Raw genomic sequence first — 24,072 nt, 5'->3', positions numbered from 1 at the left:
TAATAACCACATGCAGTAAACATTTTTAGTGTAACTCGATAAACATTTTAAACTGTCTGAGATCATAAAAAGAATAAAGACACTTTTTATTTCCTGCAGTGCAAATAACAACAAAGAGAATAAAGTATGCACAAGTTCAGTGTTTAAATTATTATCAACAGCAAGGAAACTGGTAAAAATCACATTCTCTGCCATAAGTGTGTTGCACATGTTACATATTTACATAACACATTTAGACATTGTGTTACAGAGAAGGCTCCCGTACCGCCGCCTCCGGTCCACCAGAGGGAACCTTCACCTGAGTATTAGTCAGTTGCTATTCGGACTCCATTTCCCATCATCCCTCATACCTGGGACTGATCACCCCACACACCTGCACCTCATTTACACACACACATATAAGTCACACGATCACACACTCTTTGCAAAGTCTTGATTTGAACCAGCCATAATTTCTGAGCGGTCTACCCGTGTTTGTTTGCTATCTTGGACTGTTCTGCCGTTATTATTATTGGATTGTTTGCCACCTGCCCTGACCCAGATTGTTTATACTGGACTGTGATTGTTTGCCGCCTGCCCTGATTCCCCGCCTGTTATCCGACTCTGTCTCTGTTTTGCCTCTACTGTTCGATCTGCTGGTGTTTGACCCTGTACTGCCTGAGTACTCTTAATAAAAGCTGCAAATGGATCCCAACCTCTCTGTCGTTTCACAACACATTGGCTGAAGTATAAGGAGCAAAGTGTTCCTTTTTCACAAGAACAAAGTGAGAAAAAAAGCTTCTTCAGCCAGTTTAACCGTTTGCAAGGTCACACTGATGCGTCTCTATTGTGCTAAAGAAAAGGCAACCACGTGATCAAGCATCATCTCTAAACACTTCAACACTCACTCAACCTGAATGCAAAAATAGCTGACTATGTACAGAACTCTATGGTTTGATTAAAGAGAATCCCAGATACCTCTGTATTTACATAACGGCACAATATGGCTTTCATTGCAGTCCTGGCATTTTTGGCATGACTGACATTAAATTCATACTGATATACTAATATATACTCAAAGGGTCGACACAAATGCTGACAATAAACTAGCATAAAATGATAAATTATCATACATTACAATTTTAGTCTGTGGAACCGATTAATATAAAAATATTTTTCATTTTTGAAATCAAAATATATTTAGCACAATTAGCAGTTATCTTCATTTTGTATGCAAGCCTGTTACTACATTTTCCAACATTACAAAATTCAATATTGCTTAAAATGGTGATACCCATGAAATAACATCATTTGGACCCTTTAGTGGAAAAGACAAGTACATTATGCAAAGTAAAATATAATCATTGTATATTTTCTTTTTTTATAGAAATTGACGGCAATCATCAAGTGCAGTTATTCAACCCAGTTACCATTGTCAGGGTTTTGTCACAGCAGTTTACCAGAGAGAGACCTAGATGCAGAATGATCAAGGGAGTGAGGTTTATTGACAAGACAAGACAAGACAAGACAAGACAATACTTAACAGGGATGATGTGAGAGTCCAAACAGTAGGAAGGGGCAGTCTGCTGGAAAACAGGAGGACGGCCGAGGTCAGACCTGGACAAAGTATCAAGCAGGGCTTGATACTTTGACCTGTAGTAATACCAGTCCAGTCAGATAGCCAGGTCTTGAGAACAGCAGCCAGGGGGAATCAGGACATAGAACAGGGACAACCACATGACATAACATCTCACACGAGACCACAAGCGAGAACAACAAGCAGCAAAATAAGACAATGACTACGCACTATGACTAGAAAGAAAAGAACAAAGAAAAACATTCAAACTGCAGAGAGCAAATAAAACAAAAGAATGAACCAAAAGGCAAATGCTAGGAATCGATAACTGGCAAAGACAAAATCAAAATAAAGAAAGAAACAAAACTAGAGGCTTGAGAAAACTAGAGCAAAAATAAAGACAGGAACTAGACTAGAGCAAAATAACAAAATCAAAGAAAACCTAATAAACTTCAAGAGAACTAAATGCAAAGCTAGACTGACAAGGAGAGTAAAATATAACTAATATGACTAATTGACTGACAAGTAATTCACTTACACACAAGGAACTAATGCAATGAATCAGCAGCGACATGAGAGAAAAGGGCACAGTATAAAGGAGCACAGCCCATGAGGATCAGGTGGACACAATCAAGTAAATGAGGACTAGACTAGGACTAAACAAGGAGGGCAAAAGGAGCACATGGCCAACAGAAACAAAAAGGCTTGTTCGACTTCATGCGGCGCCGCAAAGATCGGCTGCCGCCTGACAAAAGCAATGCATTCTGGTTAGAACATTTGTCTGACTTTGATCGGCACTGCAGTTGCCTTACGATCACATGTGCCATCAAAGTACCGCGAGAGCAAAACGAGACCAGCCGCCGAGGTCATGCGCTGCAGTTGCTCAAAATCAGCTGCGAAAGCCTTGATGATGACACACTTTATTCTCATTGGTCAGATTCTGTGATGACAAGCACGAGCTGCGTTGCGTGTGTTTATTCTAACAATTCATTTCCAATAATGCTCACAAATCTGTGTTTTTATTACAGCAAAGCTCTTTAGTGTATATTGAGTCACGTTTATCAAAAAACACTGATGAAAGCATATATACCCCCCACTTTACTGGTATTTAAATAGTAGGTCTATATGTTGATGTCGAACATTATTCATGAACAAATGGCGCTGTATTAAGCAGTATATACAAATTGTTTCTATTGCTCATGAAAGCGTTTCTGAAACGTCTGTGTATTTGACAAATATTGCATTTAATTCATTTCATCTGTGAGTATGCAAACACCGCGAGAGCGTCACTACCGGGAGCAGAACGTGTTCGACTTGACATCCCGAATGCAAGCGGCTACTCTCGTTAGCCAGTGGCAGGCTAGTGTAGTTCATCTCGAACAAGCCTAAAGACAAAGTCATGTGCTCAGACACAAAACAAACAAAGACAAGTTAAACAAAGACAGAACAGACATGACTCTCAGGGCAGGACGCTGACAACCATGGTTATTGTAAGATAAAAAATGACCAAACTAATATTGGTATCACTTTACAATAAGGTCTCATTTGTTAACATAAGTTAATGCATCAACTAAGATGAACTATTAATTAGCAATAACCTTTTTTAATGTTAATGGAGTAGTTCACTTTCAGAATGAAAATTCTGTCATCATTTACTCACTCCCCACTTGTTCCAAACAGTTTCTTTCTTCTACTGAACACAAGAAAATATTTGGAAAAATGTTGGGATCCGAACAGTTGATGAGCACCATTGACTTCCATAGTAGGAAAAAAAAAAATAAATACTATGGAAGTCAAAGGTGCTCATTAACTGTTCAGATCCCAACATTTTTCAAAACATCTTCTTTTGTGTTCAAAAGAAGAAAGAAACTCATACAGGTTTGGAACAAGTGAGGAGTGAGTAAATGATGACAGAATTTTCATTCTGAAAGTGAACTACTCCTTTAAAAAAAATGTTTATGTTATTTCACAGCGCATTAATTAATGCCAAAAGACACTACTTTTGATCTTAAAAATGTATTAGTAAGTGTTGAGATCAGCATTTACTAAGATTAATAAATACTGTAAAAATATTGTTCATTATTAGTATTCTTCTTAAATTTTGGTAAATACAAGTTATATCTATAAATACAAGCCAACATTTGGTCCCAAACTAGCTAGTCCTTACTCCATTTAGGCTAAATTTGCAACCCAAGTCTGTTTTGAAACGATCATTTTAACAACGCAAACGTACTTTATTCATGTAAAGTGCCAATTAAATCCTTCTTTTTTGCGCCACTGTGTCCATGAGACCTTTTCATTTTGCGATCTTTATACACATTCCTTAAAGTCACACCCTCATTAAACACTTTCTGTCTATTGAGTGTTCAGGAAACGTCCTGCATTCAAGACAAAGGAGTGGAACGGTTCATGCTGGGTATCGACTTGTAGACAAAGTAAAAGTGTTGACGCTTCGGTCGACTGTGTAACTCTGCCTTTATCCACTGTGGGCATGTGTCTGCGGCCAACTGCTGGCTGCTCTCATCCATATAAAGAAACAGGCCGTAGTTTTCTGGATCAGACACGTGGAATTTGAGCGCACAAAGGCGGCACACCTCTTCTGTCGTGGCGTAGGGCCGCACCTGAAGGGTTTTAGCCGTGCAGCCGCTATCTGCCTTCTGCAGAGCCACTCGCATGTAGTTCTTCAAACAAACAAACAGACATCATAGAGTTTATGGAATGAAAATAGTCCATATCTATAAAATGCAGTTAACTATTCAAATGCTATTCGGATATTCGGTCAGGATTTTACCTGGAAGTCCTCCACTGAGGGTAGGTTTCTCTGCAGTGTGCGACGCTGGTGCCACTGGTGAAGTGTGTCACGTGTTGTAGAGCTGAGTACTTGAGCTGCCTGCTCTTCCTGGAAGTTCTTCATCAGTGACATTGCTCTGTAAGCACTGGTGAGGTAATATCCTCCTGTACAGGATCAAGAGAAAGAAGCATCTTAATATACCGAAAAAAACCCCTAAAGTTAAAAACAGTTAAAACATTAATATTGTGAAATATTAAAACTTTCTAATTTCATGTATTTTAAAATGTAATTTTTTATGACAATATTCCAGTCTTCAACGTCACATGATCCTTCAGAAATCATTCTGATATGTTGATTTGGTGCTCAAGAAACATTTCTTATTATTATCAAAGTTTTTGTTGTTGTTGTTTTTTTGTCACTCTTGGTCAGTCATTGCTGAATGAAAGTATTAATTTCTTTCATTCATTCAAAAAAAAAAAAAAAAAAGCACACGACATGAACGCCAATGTATATTTGTGTGTGCTATGAAGTTTATGTGCATATTAGAGTAATGCATAACATTATATATTTGAGCCAATTGTGAGTCGAGTATCCCTTCGCATGTGAAAACTGCTATTTTTGTGGCATGACATTGTTGCCCATGAAGAGTATTAAAAAAAAGAAGCCCCTTTTATGGTTCTGTTTAGGTTAGGAATAGGATGCTGTCTATATGGAGGGCATTAGTGCATGCTCACTTTTTCAGCAGGGCTGTTTTTGGAAATATTACAATTTTTCCCATAGGGACTTTAAAAATCTTTGTTAACGTGTTATAAGCAATGAACCAAACCAACTGAGAATCACAACATTACAAACTTTTAAAGCAAACTTTTGATTTGAAGCAAAAAAAGCATTTGATCATCAGACAAAAAGAGAAAGGTACAAAACAGAGTACTTTTTAATGAAGGAAAGAACTACAATCCCATGAAGCACTGCATATGATTTAATCAAATGAAAATAACTGAGATAAATATAAAACTACTTATTTAAAGGTGTTGGTTGGATCTATAGAAATGAAACATAATATTTTCATGGGAGTGGGTGGAACCTTTTGGTGCACGAATAAACACTTTTACATAATGTAATATTTGGGACTTTCTACAAAAAAAGCACATTTTGGTATCACACTATAAAATGGAAAAAAAAAATTCTTGTCAGATTTGTAATATGAACTATGTAATATGTTATTAAACTAGCATAAAATGATAAATTATCATACATTACAATTTTAGTCTGTGGATAATACTCACCCCCTTGTCATTCAAGATGTTCATGTCTTTCTTTCTTCAGTCGTAAAGAAATTATGTTTTTTGAGGGAAACATTTAGGAATTTCTCTCCATGTAATGGACTTCTATGGTGCCCCCGAGTTTGAACTTCCAAAATGCAGTTTAAATGCAGCATCAAAGGGCTCTAAACGATCCCAGCTGAGGAAGAAGGGTCTTATCTAGAAAAACGATTGGTTATTTTCTAAAAATAAATTACAATTTATATACTTTTTAACCTCAAACGCTCCTCTTGTCTAGCTCTGTTTTTTCCAGTTCATGACAGGTGTGTCGAAAAACTCCCATCTCATTTTCTCCTCCAACTTCAATATTGTCCTACATCGCTGCAGAAGTACTGATGCAGGATTAGTAATTAGACTAACTAGCTAGCTATCATCTACAAATAAATTACAAAATGTAACCTTTATTTTGCTGCCTTTGTTGTCTGTTAGACTATTTTAGGCATTTCATATTGCTCATGTTTTTCTTTGTTGTAATAATTAGGCTACTTATGGGTTGCATTTCTCTATTTGCATTTCTCTAAAATTCACTCATAAAATACCTATAAATATAAATATATACCTAGACCATAAAAAGGCGCATTTATTTATTATCACAATTTATTTACTACTTATTTATGCTAATACTTATCAGTGTTTAAGTTATATTATATTAAAGTAAAGTTTAGAAAAATCTACATTTTCTGAATTTTTTTAGTCGGGGGTTGGGGGCGGAAATCTAAAATCTCGCCTAAGGCACCAACAGAGCCTGGGTTGGCCCTGCTCACCGCAACTCCCTGATTAATGAAATTTTCAATACAACACTGTGGGTATTGTATTTTCCACCACAAATTCTGCGATTAAACACAATCATTTTAAAAGTTAATTGAATTAACACAAACAAATGGGTTCGAAAAAAGGCTTTACCATCATGTAACAAGTTCTGAGTTCATAACAGGTCTGTTTTATAGGTTTATCAGGAAAATGAATGGCATTTTTACTTAAAGAACCCGACTGTTGCACTCTATAGGCAACAACAGACAGCAAGGCAGTTCCCTATCGTAAGGTAACTCCCGTTGCGTCGTCATTGATGACTGCTTTGGGGAAACTCCTGTTTACTCTGTTAATGAAGCCAGATTGGTTAACGTTTGTGTAACTGCACAAACCAATGGCGCTTGAGCCCACCAAAGTGGGGGGAGCCGACTTGCTATATAAGTCGGCAAAGAGCGCCATTTCATCAGAATCTTCTCCTTCGGCGACGAGACCATCTCTTCACTGACTCTGCAAGAAGCTGAAGAAAAAGAAGCTTACATGCTCTACGCTGCTCTTCACCGCTCCTGCCATCGAATCCAGCCCCGGCAGTGGACTATTTTCACTGCAGCCATCCGGCGAGGAAAAAAGAGCAAATTCCTGAGCAAATTTCCAAGCGCGTTGATTCAAATGTCAGGACCCCTGCCCGAAGCGGATGGGAACAACGAATGTGTCGCATGTTTGGGCGCCCTCACAAGCCCCTTTCAAACATACAGATTTTTCCGGAAATTTACCAGTAAATTGCCGTAAAGAGATCATGTACGAACATGTATTTCAAAAATACCAGTAAATTTGTTCCGGCAATTTACCGGTATGAGAAGTAATAACATTACCAGTAAATTGCCGGAATTATGCTGTGTGTGAATGCAGAAAGAACATTACCGGTATGAGGACGTACAATTTCAGAATGCGGTGATGTAAGACGTAAGACGTGTACTCTAGGCCAATCCAGAGCCTTTGAAATTCCATATTTACTCCGCACTGTGTAGTTTGGTTTGAAGTTGTGTAATGCGATGTCTCTGGGCCAAAATCTCTGCGTGAATGAGAACGTTTGATACAAAAATGAAAACATCAACAAAAACACTGACCACGTATACCCCTTCAGGTTTACAAACACAACACAGGGAGGCACAGCCATTAAGAGGTCATTTCTGGTTAATGATGTCACAGAATTTACCAATTAGTAATTGGAAAACTATGTGTGAATGGTGCTTTTCCGGAAAAAAAAGACAGAACGTTGTATACCTGTGTGAACAGCACATTTTTGAATTCGTTCAAGTAATTTTATGGCAATTTACTGGTATTACTGTGTGAAAGGGGCTACTGTGAGGACATGAACCTTGCTCGCCTTCGCTCGCGGATCGGCTTTTTTCACGAAGGTGATCCTGCCCATTCCGTTCCCCCATCTCCTCGGAGGAAGAAGCAGCGGAACAGCGGAACAGCGGGAGTTCTCTCTCGAGCATGAGCGGTGCTGTGTCGGGCCAGCGGCCGCGCACTCCGCTCTCCCCACAGCGCCTCACGCCGCCGGTGTGCTTCACACGCGAGGATCAGCGCCCCTCGTTGGATGCGAGTGGCCTGGTTTTCTTCAGCGCATCTGAGGAGGAGATAGCCGTCGACGAGACCATGTCTTTGACGGCGTCTGACGCTGACGAGTGGGCGTGTTCTGACGAAGAACCCGAAGCTCCCCCTCCATCTCAGTCTGCTCGGCCCAGCGTGGACTCGGAGCTGATCACGCGTTCTGTGGAGGAACTAGGCCTGGCGTGGACAGCCCCGGAAAAGCCCGCCCCCGGCCTCCTCGACGAATGGTTCCTCAAGGATCATTATCAGCCTTCCTCATGACAGCGACCAGCTCTGTTCATGCCAGAGGTCCACGAGGAGTTCACTAAAACCTGGCTAGCTCCTTACTCGTGTGTGAACCTTTCTACTGAAGCAGCTCTTCCCACTGTTGATGGCGCTGAGGGAAAGGGGTATTGCAAACTCCCCCCTCTCAAGGAGGCGGTGGCTGCACACCTGCTTCCGCCGACGAGCTGTGGACTGAAGATGGCAACGCATCCTTCAAAGCCCTGCAGGATGACGTCAGCGCTCACCAACAGAGCCTATGCAGCGGCTGGCCATGCCGGTTCAGCCCTGCATACTATGTCCGTGCTCCAAGTGTTTTAGGCCAAACTTCTCTGTGACAAGATCACGGCGCGTTCTTGGAGCTCCGAACGGCCACGGATTTGGCTCTGTGCGCTACCAAGGCGACGACGCAGGCGGTGGGCAAGGCCATGGCAAACCTGGTGGTGCTGGAGCACCACCTGTGGCTGAACCTAACAGATATCAGGGACGCAGAGAAAATGGCCTTCCTCGATTCCCCGGTTTCGCTCAAAGGACTCTTCAGTCCAGCTGTGGACGGCTTTACGGAGCGTTTCACCGAGGCACAGAAGATGTCGCAAGCGCTGCGTCATTTCCTGCCTAAGCGCTCCAGCTCTGCGACTTTTTCAAGCCACCCTAAGCCAGTGTCCACTCAGTAGCCTGCAAAACCGATGCAGCCTCAGATCTCGCAAAAGCCGGAGCCAGGGCTTCAGCAGCGTCCCAGATCAGTGAAGAGGTACCCCTTCCCCAAGCGTCAGGGCCCCCGACCTCACGTAACGCTGGATCCTGGGCCTCAGAAGCTGTCCTGATCTGCGTGCAGAGAGGAAGAGGAGAGGGATAATTCTCGCGGACGCCGGAATCCCCTCAAAGACAGCTCGCAGTTATTCCCCACCCCTTCGAATGGCTCTGAGTGGTGGAGGTGTTGTAACAGGGCACGTCCTGTCATTTCAGTGTGTGCCCCAAACTACCGCTGTGATAGTGTGCCCCAAACTACCGCTGTGACCCACATACAATAAAGAGCAAATTTCCTCTCCCTGTTGGCGGCGAAATGTCATCAGTAAAGCCTCTCGTACATGCCATTACTGAAGGCAAAAACACTCACGGATGATGATGGCCACAAATGTCAGTTTTCCCCCTGCGGGTGGCGATATGTCATTAATAAAATTAGAACCTCTCGCCCCCCAGCTGCCATCTTGGAAAGCCATCCCAGGCATGTCGAGTTGGGTTCGCTCCAGTTCGCTCGCAGGCCGCCTGCATTCAGAGGCGTGGTGCAAACCTTCATGCAGGACAACGAATCTCATGTTCTCTGAGCCGAAGTGCACACACTGCTTGCATAGGGTCCCGTGGAAACGGTACCCTTAGCAGACAATGAGTCAGGCTTTTACAGCCGCTACTTCCTCGTTTCCAAAAAAGACGGTGGGCTCAGACCAATTCTCGACCTCAGACTTCTGAATCTAGCCCTCATGTTAACACCCAAGTCTCCAAGTTTAGTGGTCAGCTTGGAGGGAATGATGGTGTTGAATGCTGAGCTGAAGTCAACAAACAACATCCGTACATATGTGTTGTTGTTATCCAAGTGTGTGAGTACCGAGTGCAGTACTGTGCATACTGCATCCGCAGTGCTCCTATTGCTTTGATAGGCAAATTGATGTGGGTCCAGTGTGGGTGGGAGGCAGTTCTTGAGGTGTGCCAGGACCAGTTGCGCAAAACACTTCATAACAATGGTGTGAGTGCTACGGGGCGGTAGTCATTCAGGCACGTCGGGGAGGAATGTTTCGGCACTGGCAGAATGGATGTAGACTTAAAGCAGTTGGCACAGTTGCTTGGGTGAGGGACAGGTTGAAAATGTCTGTGTAGACCCTTGGAAGCTGCTCTACACATGTCCTGAGCACACGTCCAGGAATGCCGTCGGGGCCAGCAGCCTTGCGTGCATTGATCCGGCTCAATGCTGTGCAGACATCTGTGGAGGTGAGTTTGAGGGTCTGATGGTCTCCTGAGAGTGTGATCTTGGTGGCTGTCTCCTTGTTGTTATTGTCAAAGCGAGCATAAAAGTCATTTAGCTCATTAAAGAAGGAGACATCTGTGACCGTCGGAGTGGAGTTGCATTGCTTGTAGTCACTGATGACCTGGATGCCCTGCCAATTGCGTCGGGGGTCAGAGTTAGAAAAATGTACCTTTAGCTTGTAGCAGTGCTTGGCCTTCTTGATGCCCCTCTTCAGGTTAGCCCTGGATATGCTGTAGGCTTGAGCAGGAGCCGCACCTCCTTGTTCATCCATGGCTTCTGATTAGGGTACGTTGTGATCTGTTTCTCTGTTGTAACACTGTCAATGGAGGTATTGATGTAATCCAGTACAGAGGTGGTATAGATATTAATGTCAGTGTGAGAGCCACTGGCAGCCTGAGAAGCAAACACATTCCAGTCCGTGTGTTGAAACTTGTCCTGAAGTACAGACTCTGCTCCCATTGGCCACACTTTGATGGTCTTCACTGATGGTCACTCAAGGTCTATATGGCAGCCATCGCGGCAAATCACTCTCCCTAGGCTGGCCGGACTATTGGCAGAAATAAGTTGGTTGTTAAGTTCCTTAGAGGCGCTCGGCGGTTGAATCCTCCTTGCCCTAAGTTGCATCCTCCTTGCCCTAACTGTACCAACCTGAGACTTATATGTAGTCCTCGGGGCCCTCACGGGCCCTTCCTTTGAGCCGCTTCAAACAGCTGGCTTAAGGGTCATGATGCTCAAAACCGCTCTGCTTTTGGCCCTAGCGTCCGTCAAGTGAGTGGGTGACTTGCAAGCCCTGTCTGTCAGTGCTTCCTGTCTTGAGTTCGGACCCAACAACTGTAAGGTTGTTCTTCAGCCGCGCAGCGGCTATGTACCGAAGGTGCTCACAACTCCGTTCAGAGCTCAGGCTATCTCCCTTCTAGCCCTCCCCGCAATGGACGGTGATCAGGGACCTAACTTGCTATGCCCAGTCCGGGCAATGCGAGTGTACTTTGAGCATTCTAAATCATTAGACAGTCAGAACAGCTCTTTGTGTGCTTTGGAGGCCGCTCTAAGGGGCTGCCGGTCAAAAAGCAAAGGCTATCTCATTGGATAGTAGAGGCTATCGCCCTAGCCTATGCCTTAGCGGGCGTACAGTGCCCTATAGATGTGAGAGCTCACTCTACAAGAGGTATGGCCTCCTCCTGGGCCTGGTCCAGCGGAATCTCTATTGGGGAGATTTGCGCGGCCTCCGGCTGGTCGTCGCCGTCGACCTTTATTCGATTCTACAGTTTGGACATCCCTGCGCTGCAGGCGTGGGTGCTATCTGCTTAATGCTGCTCGCAGAGCAGGCTTAGCGCTACTGGATGCAACGGGAGTTACCTTTCGATAGGGAATGCTCTGGTTACTCACGTAACTTCGGTTCCCTGAGATAAGGAAACGAGCGTTGCGTAATTGGCCGTGCTGTAGCTGCACGTGAATCGATGGCTGTCGCTTCAGTCGTTGATTCTGATGAAATGGCGCTCTGGGCCGACTTATATAGCAAGTCGGCTCCCCCCCTTTGGCGGGCTCAAGCGCAATTGGTTTGTGCAGTTACACAAACGTTAACCAATCTGGCTTCAGTAACAGAGTAAACAGGAGTTGCCCCAAAGCAGTCGTCAATGTCGACGCAACGCTCGTTCCCTTATCTCAGGAAACCGAGGTTACATGAGTAACAGGAGCGTTCTCTACGTTTTGGAACAGAACTGGCCAGTGGGGTTTTCAAAACATGCATTATTCGTTGCCCAGATTGGAAGTACATCTTGAAACTGACAAAAAGTAAATTATCACTACAATGAGGACGGATCATCCTATCTGTCGCATTAGATCATCAAGTTTGTGACTTGAATGTGTACATACAACACAATAAATCTATTCTATGAATGGCTGCCACAATGAGCTCAGTAAGAATAGGACAGGAGACACACATCCAGGAGGAAATTACTCTGTGGGGAAAATAACTTATGAAGTTCGTCACGCATGGAAAATGCTTGTCAATGGAAGCCCATTTCCGACAAGTAAGAAAAAAATTCAGGCCTCAAAAAGGTATGACATACTTAAGTCATAATTACAAGATAAAAAGTCAAAATTATGATTTTGTAAATCGAAATTATGACTTTAAAAGTCATAATTATGAGATAAAAAGTCACAATTATGACTTTAAAAGTTGTAATTACGAGATAAAAAGTCAAAATTATGACGTATAAAGTCGAAATTATGACTTACGTATGTCGTAATTACGAGATAAAAAGTTGAAATTATGACTTTACAACTTAATGACTTTATAAACTCATTGGTCACAGGATATTGGGATAATGATAAACGGGACATTATGAAATGAATTAACTTGGCTTAAAAAAGTTTGGAGGACCAAGTTCAATACACACCTTATTAATAAAGCGTATACCATTTACAGACAAGCAGAATAGCCTATACCCCAGAATATGAACGCAATGCGCTGAGTTGCATGTTAAGCGTATTGAAAGCAGATGTGACCAGAATATGAACGCAACACGCAAAGTTTCACGTTAAGCATTTTTTTATTAAATTTTTCAATGGGAGGCGCTTAAATTCAGCGCTTTGCGTTCATATTCCGGGTTCATCTACTCACCTATACACATAGTTTATATTTGTATTAATCTGAATAAGCTACTAGATGTGTTTTTTTATATGACTTCTTTAGAACTTGTTCATTAAAAAGATTGATTAATTCACTCATACATTAAGTGACTATTTCTAATAATTACATCTTTATGTTTTATGGTGGTGACAAATGAATGTCTTTTATGTTTTTTGAGCGAGTTATTGAATCACTGAATTTTTTAGGCAGTCAATTGGACACTGCAGACGTGACAGGATTAAACTAGTTTAATTTGCTCAATATTTTAGAATAATTTGTATTACATGCTTGAAATTGAAATTAAATATTTTCAAAATTCATCCCTTTTTAATCTGAACACAGGCTTAGACTGCTTTCAGTTTTTTGTTTTGTTTGGGACTTGTACTTATAATACCTTAGATAACTTATTTCCCACAAAGTAATCTCAAGGACTAAAATGGCACATGTTTTGGTAGTCAATACATATATCTACTTATATAGGCTATTACATTAGTCTTACTCCTAGGCAGGCCTGCTGTAAGATTCTTTGACTTTCTGGTGGACTCATTATTTCTGGTGGATTTCATTATGACTCCTAAAGTACAATTAATTCAGCTTAAAACAGTTTGGAGGACCAGGTTCAGTAATAAAGCATACCAAGCAAGCAGAATATAGCCTATATCCCAGAATATGAACGCAAGTTGCACGTTAAGCGTTTTCTTGGGGTAGAAAATGCTTAACGTATCTTAGTGGAAGGAGACAGTGATATAAAAAACACATCTGGTATTCAGATTATTAAAAATATAAACTATGTGTACAAGCGAGTGGATGAACCCATAATATGAATGCGATGAATTTAAGCGCTTTTCTCCCATATAAAACTATTATAAAGAATAAATGCTTAACGTGAGACTTTGTGTGTGGTGCGTTAATTTTCTGGTCACATCTGCTTGCCTGTACATAGTGTAGGCTATTTAGCCTACATATATACTGTATATATATATATATATATATATATATATATATGTAACTATATATATATATATATATATATATATATATATATATATATATATATATATATATATATATATATATATATATGTATATATACACTCACCTAAAGGATTATTAGGAACACCTGTTCAATTTCTCATTAATGCAATTATCTAATCAACCAATCACATGGCAGTTGCTTCAATGCATTTAGGGGTGTGGTCCTGGTCAAGACAATCTCCTGAACTCCAAACTGAATGTCAGAATGGGAAAGAAAGGTGATTTAAGCAATTTTGAGCATGGCATGGTTGTTGGTGCCAGACGGGCCGGTCTGAGTATTTCACAATCTGCTCAGTTACTGGGATTTTCACGCACAACCATTTCTAGGGTTTACAAAGAATGGTGTGAAAAGGGAAAAACATCCAGTATGCGGCAGTCCTGTGGGCGAAAATGCCTTGTTGATGCTAAAGGTCAGAGGAGAATGGGCCGACTGATTCAAGCTGATAGAAAGCAACTTTGACTGAAATAACCACTCGTTACAACCGAGGTATGCAGCAAAGCATTTGTGAAGCCACAACACGCACAACCTTGAGGCGGATGGGCTACAACAGCAGAAGACCCCACCGGGTACCACTCATCTCCACAACAAATAGGAAAAAGAGGCTACAATTTGCACAAGCTCACCAAAATTGGACGGTTGAAGACTGGAAAAATGTTGCCTGGTCTGATGAGTCTCGATTTCTGTTGAGACATTCAGATGGTAGAGTCAGAATTTGGCGTAAACAGAATGAGAACATGGATCCATCATGCCTTGTTACCACTGTGCAGGCTGCTGGTGGTGGTGTAATGGTGTGGGGGATGTTTTCTTGGCACACTTTAGGCCCCTTAGTGCCAATTGGGCATCGTTTAAATGCCACGGCCTACCTGAGCATTGTTTCTGACCATGTCCATCCCTTTATGACCACCATGTACCCATCCTCTGATGGCTACTTCCAGCAGGATAATGCACCATGTCACAAAGCTCGAATCATTTCAAATTGGTTTCTTGAACATGACAATGAGTTCACTGTACTAAAATGGCCCCCGCAGTCACCAGATCTCAACCCAATAGAGCATCTTTGGGATGTGGTGGAACGTGAGCTTCGTGCCCTGGATGTGCATCCCACAAATCTCCATCAACTGCAAGATGCTATCCAATCAATATGGGCCAACATTTCTAAAGAATGGTTTCAGCACCTTGTTGAATCAATGCCACGTAGAATTAAGCCAGTTCTGAAGCGAAAGGGGGTCAAACACAGTATTAGTATGGTGTTCCTAATAATCCTTTAGGTGAGTGTATATATATATACTGTATATATAGGCCTATAAACCGTTTACCAGATTTGGTCTTTTTCATGTTCATTCATTTCACGTCTTCTTCCTTAAGCCACGATTTAAGTAAGTCATAATTTTGACTTTTTATATCATAATTTCTACTTTTTAAATCATAATTTCTACTTTTTAAGTCATAATTTTGAGTTTTAAATCATAATTTCGAATTCATATGAAATGCTTGACAGGAGAAAATAATACTGTTTTGATTCTGAAGTTCTTCCATTTTTTCCAAATAATAAAGTTTTTGCACCTATTTTAAAAGAATTCAGGTTTATATAACATTATCACGCATTATCGCACATGTTAATGCACCTTCTCCATGCAGTAATGGGGGATCTATCAGCTCCATCATATACAGGATCTCAGTGTCCAACTGAGGCATGTCACACTGGACCAACACATATGTCAACATGGGCAGGAAATCATCTGCTCCAAACATCCGCACTGGCAAACACAGAGGAAACATTTATTAGTGACCTTTATACAAACTATTCCAGCAAGTACCTTCCAGTTAATTAAGTGCAAATACTTTTGCTTTCAGTTACTGATCTCATACAGACCTAAAACATACACACTTTAAAGCTTTTAAATAAACCCTCGAGACATAACTCCACCCGTACTCACCTTCATGGTCATAATTCATAATATTGTAGATGAGTTTGCAGACGTTTAACAGCCCCATAATCTTCCTCTCAGGTGAATAGAATTGGCACATGGCTCGGAGTTTTCGGCGGATCCTGTGGATGGCGTGGGCGTCTGGAGGCCGGGCTCTGTTCACTCCCAGCTCGTGAGGCTGTTTGGCCTTTGCCAGGGCAAGATTCTCCTGCAGCCTCTGCCACACTCCACCGGCCACCTGGAAGTCATGCAGCACCGACTGCAAGCAGCTGTACAGAGGTTTCAGCACACACTTATGCATGGCCTTCTCCAACATTGGATCTGTGAAAGAGATCAGTTAAAGCTTTAATATATAAGAGTTTCAGAGACATTTACCATATTCATAGAAAAAACAACAAAATAAGCGTAAACAGGCATGACGTTTTAAACTTTCTATTTAATAAACAGTTTTAAAGGAATAGTTTACCCTCAAATGAAAATGCTCATAATTTACTCAACCTTCATGTTGTTCCAAACTAAAAAGAATCTGACACAAACGTTACAAGATATATTAAGCCTAAGCTCTTGGTATTCAAGTCTCCTTGTGAAATAAGGATGAGGGCTTTCTGAGATGCAAAGGGCAAGTCAAATGAGGACAACAGCAGGCCTCACATCACTTGTCTGTACACTATAGGGTTATTAAACAAGCAATTACACAACATAACAATGACATTTCTAATGAAACTCTATTGCTCACAGTATGCACAGGAGTGATAAATATTAGAAGCTACAGTCACCTGTTGTGACTAATTACAAATGACACATACATACACAACTGAGAGCATTAAAAAATTAATTAGATTAGTTTTTCCAAAATCTGTAGCAATTGCAAAATTTTATTTGTGCAACATGTTCTGAAGGAAGGGGGTAGAAATTAGCAGTGACGCTATAGACATGTCCATACCAATATCCAGCTACTACTGATGTCCCTAGCAATAATTTTGATCAAACAACTACATTTAATGTATATATATAACCACTGTTAATGTAATTTTGGCTGCATCTGAAATGAGTCATACCACTGACGTTACCTGAGATGTTTAAGCATATATGCGCTGTTTCACAGTTCAGTTGAATGAAATAAACAATTCTAAAAAAAGAGTGTAATTTATCTGTCAATCAGATATTTTAGATATCTGTTATGATGTTAAAATCAATCTTCTGAAGTACTTTGATTCCACAAAAAAAAACTATGGGAAAAAAAAAAACGCTCACATTGGTTGCTGTACATTGGGAACATAGATATAGATATATGATTAGGATAATCGTTCAGTACCATGGTATAAATCAAAGAAACATGCTATTACCATCTAATTCCATCACTGTACAAACCATACTAGTTAATATGATCTTTTTGGCCTTGCACTTACTTCAATCACTCTCAAAGTATTTTCATGCACTTTTTAATGCAACTGCAGAGAGGACAGCTGAACTTGAAAGGTATTTCAGATATCTGCATGGAGATATAGTGCTTGTGTTTCACTGGTCAGTTGCTCTTGTTTTCTATTTTTGCAATACCCACCACACTATCAACAACTTTTTAGCCTGAATTTTCCACTGTGGCGAAAGAAAACAAAAGCAGCTTTGTACTGAAAAGGGTAGACGCATTCAAAACAAAACATAATTTTGCACCTTTTTTGGACATATATATAATATATTATTGAACTGTCAGGGAAGTCAAAGTAATCAAACCTTGAACTTAACTATGAGTTTGCAAACTGCACAATCTAGGAAACAAAAAGGCAAGCTGAGGATACATATCTGGAAGACAAGGAAGCTAGCTTTCAAAATGCCGCAACTAATAGTTTCCAGACACTAGAAAAATGAACAGTGAATAAAACTCACCCAGCCAGCACAGCACAGTTACTGTAAGTAATCCAGGGGTGTCCAGTCCTGCTCCTGGGAAGCCACCAGCAGAGTTTAGCACTGTCCCTAATTAAACAGACTTAGACCAGTCTAATTACTTTACTTACTTACTTACTTTTGTCATTTAGCAGACGCTTTTGTCCAAAGCGACTTACAAATAAGAAAAAGTAACTAAAACTAAAAGTTACAACTCTATAAATACTATATACCCACATATTTAAGAAAATAAAGAAATGAAATAAAATTGACACATGCATATAACAACATTTCAATAATAAACATATAAATGAAAAAACTAAAATAAAAAGCGATACTTCTATCCCTTGCCGGTGTCCCTGCCCGGTGGAGTCGCACGGTAGACTCACGGTAGGTGGAGTCGCACAATAGCCTGCTCCTCAACACCAGCAAGACAAAGGAACTCATTGTGGACTTCAGGAAGAAGAAAAGTGGAACGCATGACCCCATCCACATTAACGGGATGGTTGTTGAACGTGTCTCCAGCTTCAAGTTCCTGGGAACCCACATCTCGGAGGACCTGACCTGGACCACCAACACATCCAGCCTAGTCAAGAAGGCTCACCAACGCCTCTTCTTCCTTAGGACACTGAAGAAGAACCACCTGTCTCCAATCATCCAGCGGAACTTCTACCGGTGTGCAATTGAAAGCATCCTGACCAACTGCATCACAGTCTGGTATGGGAACTGCTCAGCTGCTGACCGCAAGGCACTACAGAGGGTGGTGAAAACCGCCCAACGCATCACAGGGACACCACTCCCTGCCATTGAGGACGTCCAGAGAAAACGCTGTTTACGTCGAGCTCGCGGCATTCTTAAGGACTCCTCTCACCCTGACCATAGACTGTTTAACTTGCTGCCCTCTGGGAGGCGCTTCAGGAGCCTCCGATCAAGGACAAGCAGACTCAGGAACAGCTTTTTCCCTACAGCTGTTTCCCTACTAAACTCTGCCCAATGATACCCCCCTCACACACCACTACAAACTCTTCACCCCTCCCCATCATTAAATCGATTAAAAAAAACGAAACAAAAAAACAACCAATCTACACTGATTACTATGTACTGTAAATTTTATTTCTATGCACTTTCAATGTTCATTGCACTAGTGTTTATATATCTTAATTTATAGCTTATTCATATCCATTTGTAATTATTTTCATAGTTTTTGCTCATAGTGTACATACATTTACTGCACAACCCATCTGTATAGTATGTTCATATCACCCATCTGTATATCATACTGATAGTATTTAAAAACTTGTAAATTATGTCCATAGTACTACTGTACATACATTTACTGCACAACCCATCTGTATAGTATGTTCATATCACCCATCTGTATATCATACTGATAGTATTTAAAAACTTGTAAATTATGTCCATAGTACTACTGTACATACATTTACTGCACAACCCATCTGTATAGTATGTGCATATCACCCATCTGTATATCATACTGATAGTATTTAAAAACTTGTAAATTATGTCCATAGTACTACTGCCTTATCTGTATATTTCTGTACATATGTAACATATTGTAGGCACTGTATATCCTGTACCTCTGCTTATTGCACTTCTGGTTAGATGCTAACTGCATTTCGTTGCCTTGTACCTTACATGTGCAATGACAATAAAGTTGAATCTAATCTAATCTAATCTAATCTAGAGTTGATGGTTTTTACACTCTTTACTTTTTACTTTTGTAATTAACATTAATTAATGTAATTAATTTATTAACATCTTTAGGATTACTTTAGGAAACTTCCGGGCCTAAAGTCTGCAGGAAAGTGGCCCTCCAGGAACAGGATAAGATATCCCTGAAAGTAAGCCGTTTGTAGGTTGATCTCCCAGAAAGGTGCTTTCAAAATTACCCTTTATTTGAGTGGTTCAACATGGCTCAAAAAAGACTCGAACTATGAAAATCTACTTACCTATCTGGTCCTCAGGTATGTAAGACTCTACAGGTGGGTTCATTTCCGAGCTCTGTTTGAGGTAAGCCTTCATCTGGGTCATGAACTGCCGGAGCGTCTGCAGAAGATCCTGGCTGGACGAGTGGCAGTTTTTATTCTCCTGCACAAAGCTCACATAGTCCTGCACCAGACAGCCAAAGTAAGAAGTTTTGTCTTGGGACAACTCAATGATCCGAAGCAAGATGCGTTTTTCAGGCGTAGCCAGTACACTGAAAACACCTCGGAACTTACGGAGAGGTCCTCTTAGTGCTCGTGGGATAACAAGTTCAACTGACAAAAGTTCCTTTGACATGCGAGAAGCACGAAGGCGAAGATTCAGATCCCTTTCAAGCCCCACACCGTAGTCGTCCTCATACTTATAACTGCTGTCATCCATGGAGAGGCCTTTGCCCATGCTTTGGGATAGTCCCAATGGGAGAGGATGCGGAGGAGAATCCAATGAGTCCGATGAGGATGTAGACAAGGTTCGGCCACTTGAGCTTCGCCCTTTCTCTTTGGGTCTGGTCCATTGCTGTAGGATGGTGCTGCTGGTTGGGTTTAAAGGAGTCGCATTGGCTTGAGAAAGGGCCCTAGAAATGGTTTCATCATCTAACGCAATGGTGCAGCGGTAGCTGTCGATGTCTGGAGGTTGTGGAGGTCGTGGTGGAGGACTGTCTCTCCGACTCATTCTAGTAATGCCAGCACTCAAAGGTATAGTCCTCGGACCTGAAGGTGAAGTAGGGCTACAAACCAAAATGCGAGGAGGAGGTGGTCTTGGTGGAGGAGGGTCTTTGTGATCACTGTTTCTGAATTTCCAGTGACATCTTGCTGCGTCTTGAGAAAAACAGGGTTGATAAAATACAAAGCACTGCTGGAGCAACTCCTTTCACTTTCTGAGGTATCAGGGCAGGTGTTGGTTAGTAGCTTCCCAAATGGGGTACAGGTTTGATCTTCTATCTTTAATACATCAGAGCAGCTGCCATGCAGAGAGATCGGCGGTCTGTCCTGAATCAGAGAACTGTTTGGGGCAGAGATTGTCCCTAGTTGTTTGTTGAGAGAAGATTCCCAGAATGCTGGAATAAAATGGATAATCTGATTAATGTTAACAACACACATGCACAGTCTTTATACAAACACAACCACAAAAGCAGAAAACACACCCACTCCAGGATCCTACCATAGACCGCCACATGTTGTCAGCACACATGTGAATTTGAGTGTGTGTGTGTGGCTATATCTAGTTCCCTCTCGAGAACGGTTCACTTCGTCATGGCGTCAGAAGCTGACGCTTTTGGGGACTCCCTTCCTTCCTAAATCTACCTGAAATCTTATTGCACAACGCCAGTGAAGTTGCGGCATAAGCTCAGAATCTTCCCCTTTCACGTATCCTACTCAAGACAGCTGTGGAAAAGATGCAAGAAGAGGGGTTTCCCTCTTGGTGTTCCAGCATGTCCAATGTTTGCATGCTGTGTTCGGGTCCTATCGAAGCCCCGGACACCCACGAGTTCTGCATTCTGTGCCTGGGTCTCGCCCATGTGGAAGCAGCACTCAACAGGTCGGGCTGCTCACACTGCGAGGAGTTCTCAGTGCGAGTGCTTAGGGCCCGGAAGAATATCGCCCTCTGTGATTTTTTCCGCAAGTGAGCCGCCGGTGGGACGGCAGCCGCACGTGGGCGATCACACAGGAGGGCACGATCCCCCCACCACTCTCCGGTGTGTTTTGCTGAAGAGAGGCTTCGACCCACCCCGGGTGGTTCGGAGATTATTTCTTTCAGAGCAGCGGGGGACGACGATCTCGATGAGGTGATGTCCCTGACGGCATCCTAGAGGGACTGGGCCCACTCTCCAAAGGAGCACTCCAAAATGGAGGGACACGCCACTTTTCAAGATGAGCTCGTCCGGATTCTCACCAAGGCCGTGAGCGATCTCGGTCTGGAATGGGAATCCCACAACGAACCAGCAAGAAAGCGTGCCCCATTGCGCCCTGACCTGCAAAACGAGGTTGTTAAGGCGTGGGCTGGACCCCAGTCAGCTCGCACCCAGGCTGGCGGGTCAGAGAGCTTCAACAAAGTTGACAGAGCGGATGCCCGGGGACATACATGCACTCCGCCTGTCGAGGAATCTATCGCTGCGCACCTCTGTCCCTTGTCAGCCTCTCTGAAGGCAGGTGCTACTCTGTCGTCGAGGCCCTGCCGTCTGACCACACACATCACGGACAAGGCGTACACTGCCTCGGGAGAAGCAATCTCTGCCCTGCACACAATAGCACTGCTCCAAGTTTTTCAGGCACAGCTTCTGAAATCCATAGACGAGGGCAGTGCGGATTCCGAGGTGTTCAAGGATCTACGCGTGGCGAGGGATTTCGCGCTAAAAGCCACAAAGAAGACTGCCCAGGCGATCGGGCGGAGCATGGGCTACATGGTAGTGCTCCACCGACATCTGTGGCTGACACTCACCGAGCTGAAAGACGTGGACAGGAGGATTCTGCTCAACGCTCCTTTATCTCCCTCCGGCCTCTTTGGAGACGCCGTGGAGACTATCTCGGACAGTTTCTCTGTAGCACAGAAATGCTCCAAAGCAATGAGTCACTTCCTGCCGCTCCGGGCTACGATGCAGCCTCCAGCATCAAGCAGATCGTGGGACCTGATTGGATCCCTAAGCGTGAATCTGCATCCAATCGCCTTGGGGCATGCCATAAGATCGTCCATGATTGGCTGGGGGAGTGGTCTTTGTGGATTATAGGACTATTACGCTAGCTCCGCTGAGGCAGAGCATTTTATTTCTTCGTTGTTCCCATGGCGTTGTTCTATACAGTCCCCATAAGCGTCAGCTTCTGACGCCATGTTGAAGTGAACCATTCTCGACAGGGAAGGTCTCCAGTTACTGTCGTAACCTCGGTTCGCTGAGAGACGGGAACGAGAAATGGCATAGGCTGCCGTGTTCACTGCTCAGGTCTGTTACGTTGCTAGTTCAGTCAAAAGATTCTGAGCTAATGCCGCAAAGATGGCACGTTATATATTGGCAGAGGCCAAGCCCCCACTCGCCGTCTTGACTGGCATTGGCCAGTGAGAGTTGCAACTTCATTGGCATTGTGCAATAAGATTTCCGATAGGTTTAGGAAGGAAGGGCATCCCCATAGCTTCTGACGCCATGTCTCATTCCCGCCTCTCAGGGAACCGAGGTCACGACAGTAACCGGAGACGTTACAGCCAGGCTAAAGCGTCTGTTCACTTCTTTGTCCTCAGGCCTACTGAAGAAATTTAGCGAGCTCAGTCATGCATTTCAGAAAACTGATTCACAAACGCCATACAAACACACCCAGCACAGAGTCATTTAGAGCTCATTAAGTGGCATGAACGTGTGTGTGTTGTGCACTTGAGTGAATAAATTGCCTCTCTTAATGATGTAAGTATGCTGTAATTCGGACTCCTTTTATTCCGAAATGCTTTTGCTATGGAGATTACAGCATGAGGAAATTAAGACTTCAAAGACATTTTTCAAACTAAGGGCAGTGGGACAAATTATATATGTAGACTAATCAAGCTAATGAAGTTCCACAAAAGATTTCAAACAAAAAAAGTAGACCTACTCTTTTAGTACTGGCTTTGAAACTGAAACAAACCAAGGCGGGTGAGTTATTGTTTCTAAACATCAAAACCTGATTCTTTTTTGATGTGTACTTTTATTATAACTCTCAGATAAAATAATAAACAACACACAAAAATATTGGATCTATAACCTATTACTAATTTTCTGTGGGTTGTGGGATTATGTATTTTTATAGGCCAAAACCCGAAGAAACGAGTCAATCATACCAAAGTCAGTGGGTTTTTTGTTATATGCCTGAATTAAGGTCAGTAGTTAACACAAATTCAAGACATTTTTTCATTCTACGACATAAAATATTTCAGTAATTCCCTTATAAAACAAAAATATATGGAAATATACTAGAAAATGTAATAGCTTTAATGAAACAAATAATTTCTCAAGAATGAATGCTTAGGTTTACATAAAGCTGAACACATATTATCTCACTTTACTGTTTGCATAGTTGCACATTTGATGTATGGTGTGACTTTATATAAGAAAAATACCTGAACAACTTACTGAAAACATATATTTTAAGTTTTAGTTTTTTTGGACAATTGGGTGTCTTGGTAAAATGGTGAGTGGAAAATGATTTTTGACATTTTTAACTTAATCAAATGACTACTTTATGTACATAAACAAATAAATACAAGGATATATATAAATATAAACTGAAACGGAATAAAATGTCTTTGAAACTGAAAAAA

General features: G+C 42.0%; 1 pseudogene across 1 annotated transcript; it reads right to left on the bottom strand.

Annotated features, from left to right (window-relative positions):
- Positions 1 to 69: 69 nt before the first annotated feature.
- On the bottom strand, positions 70 to 20,970 carry LOC306879205 (ras and Rab interactor 2-like; annotated as a pseudogene). Its single transcript has 6 exons — positions 20,943 to 20,970; positions 19,761 to 20,851; positions 15,919 to 16,230; positions 15,607 to 15,738; positions 4,347 to 4,510; positions 70 to 4,236 (listed from the first exon to the last, which is right to left on the bottom strand). The product of its transcript is annotated as a ras and Rab interactor 2-like (transcript).
- Between the last annotated feature and the right edge of the window lie 3,102 nt (positions 20,971 to 24,072).

The sequence above is a fragment of the Barbus barbus genome (assembly GCF_936440315.1).
Source record: "Barbus barbus genome assembly, chromosome: 13".
Classification (NCBI taxonomy): domain Eukaryota; kingdom Metazoa; phylum Chordata; class Actinopteri; order Cypriniformes; family Cyprinidae; genus Barbus; species Barbus barbus.
Note: the sequence above shows the minus strand (reverse complement) of the source record. Positions and strands in the feature narration are given on the sequence as shown.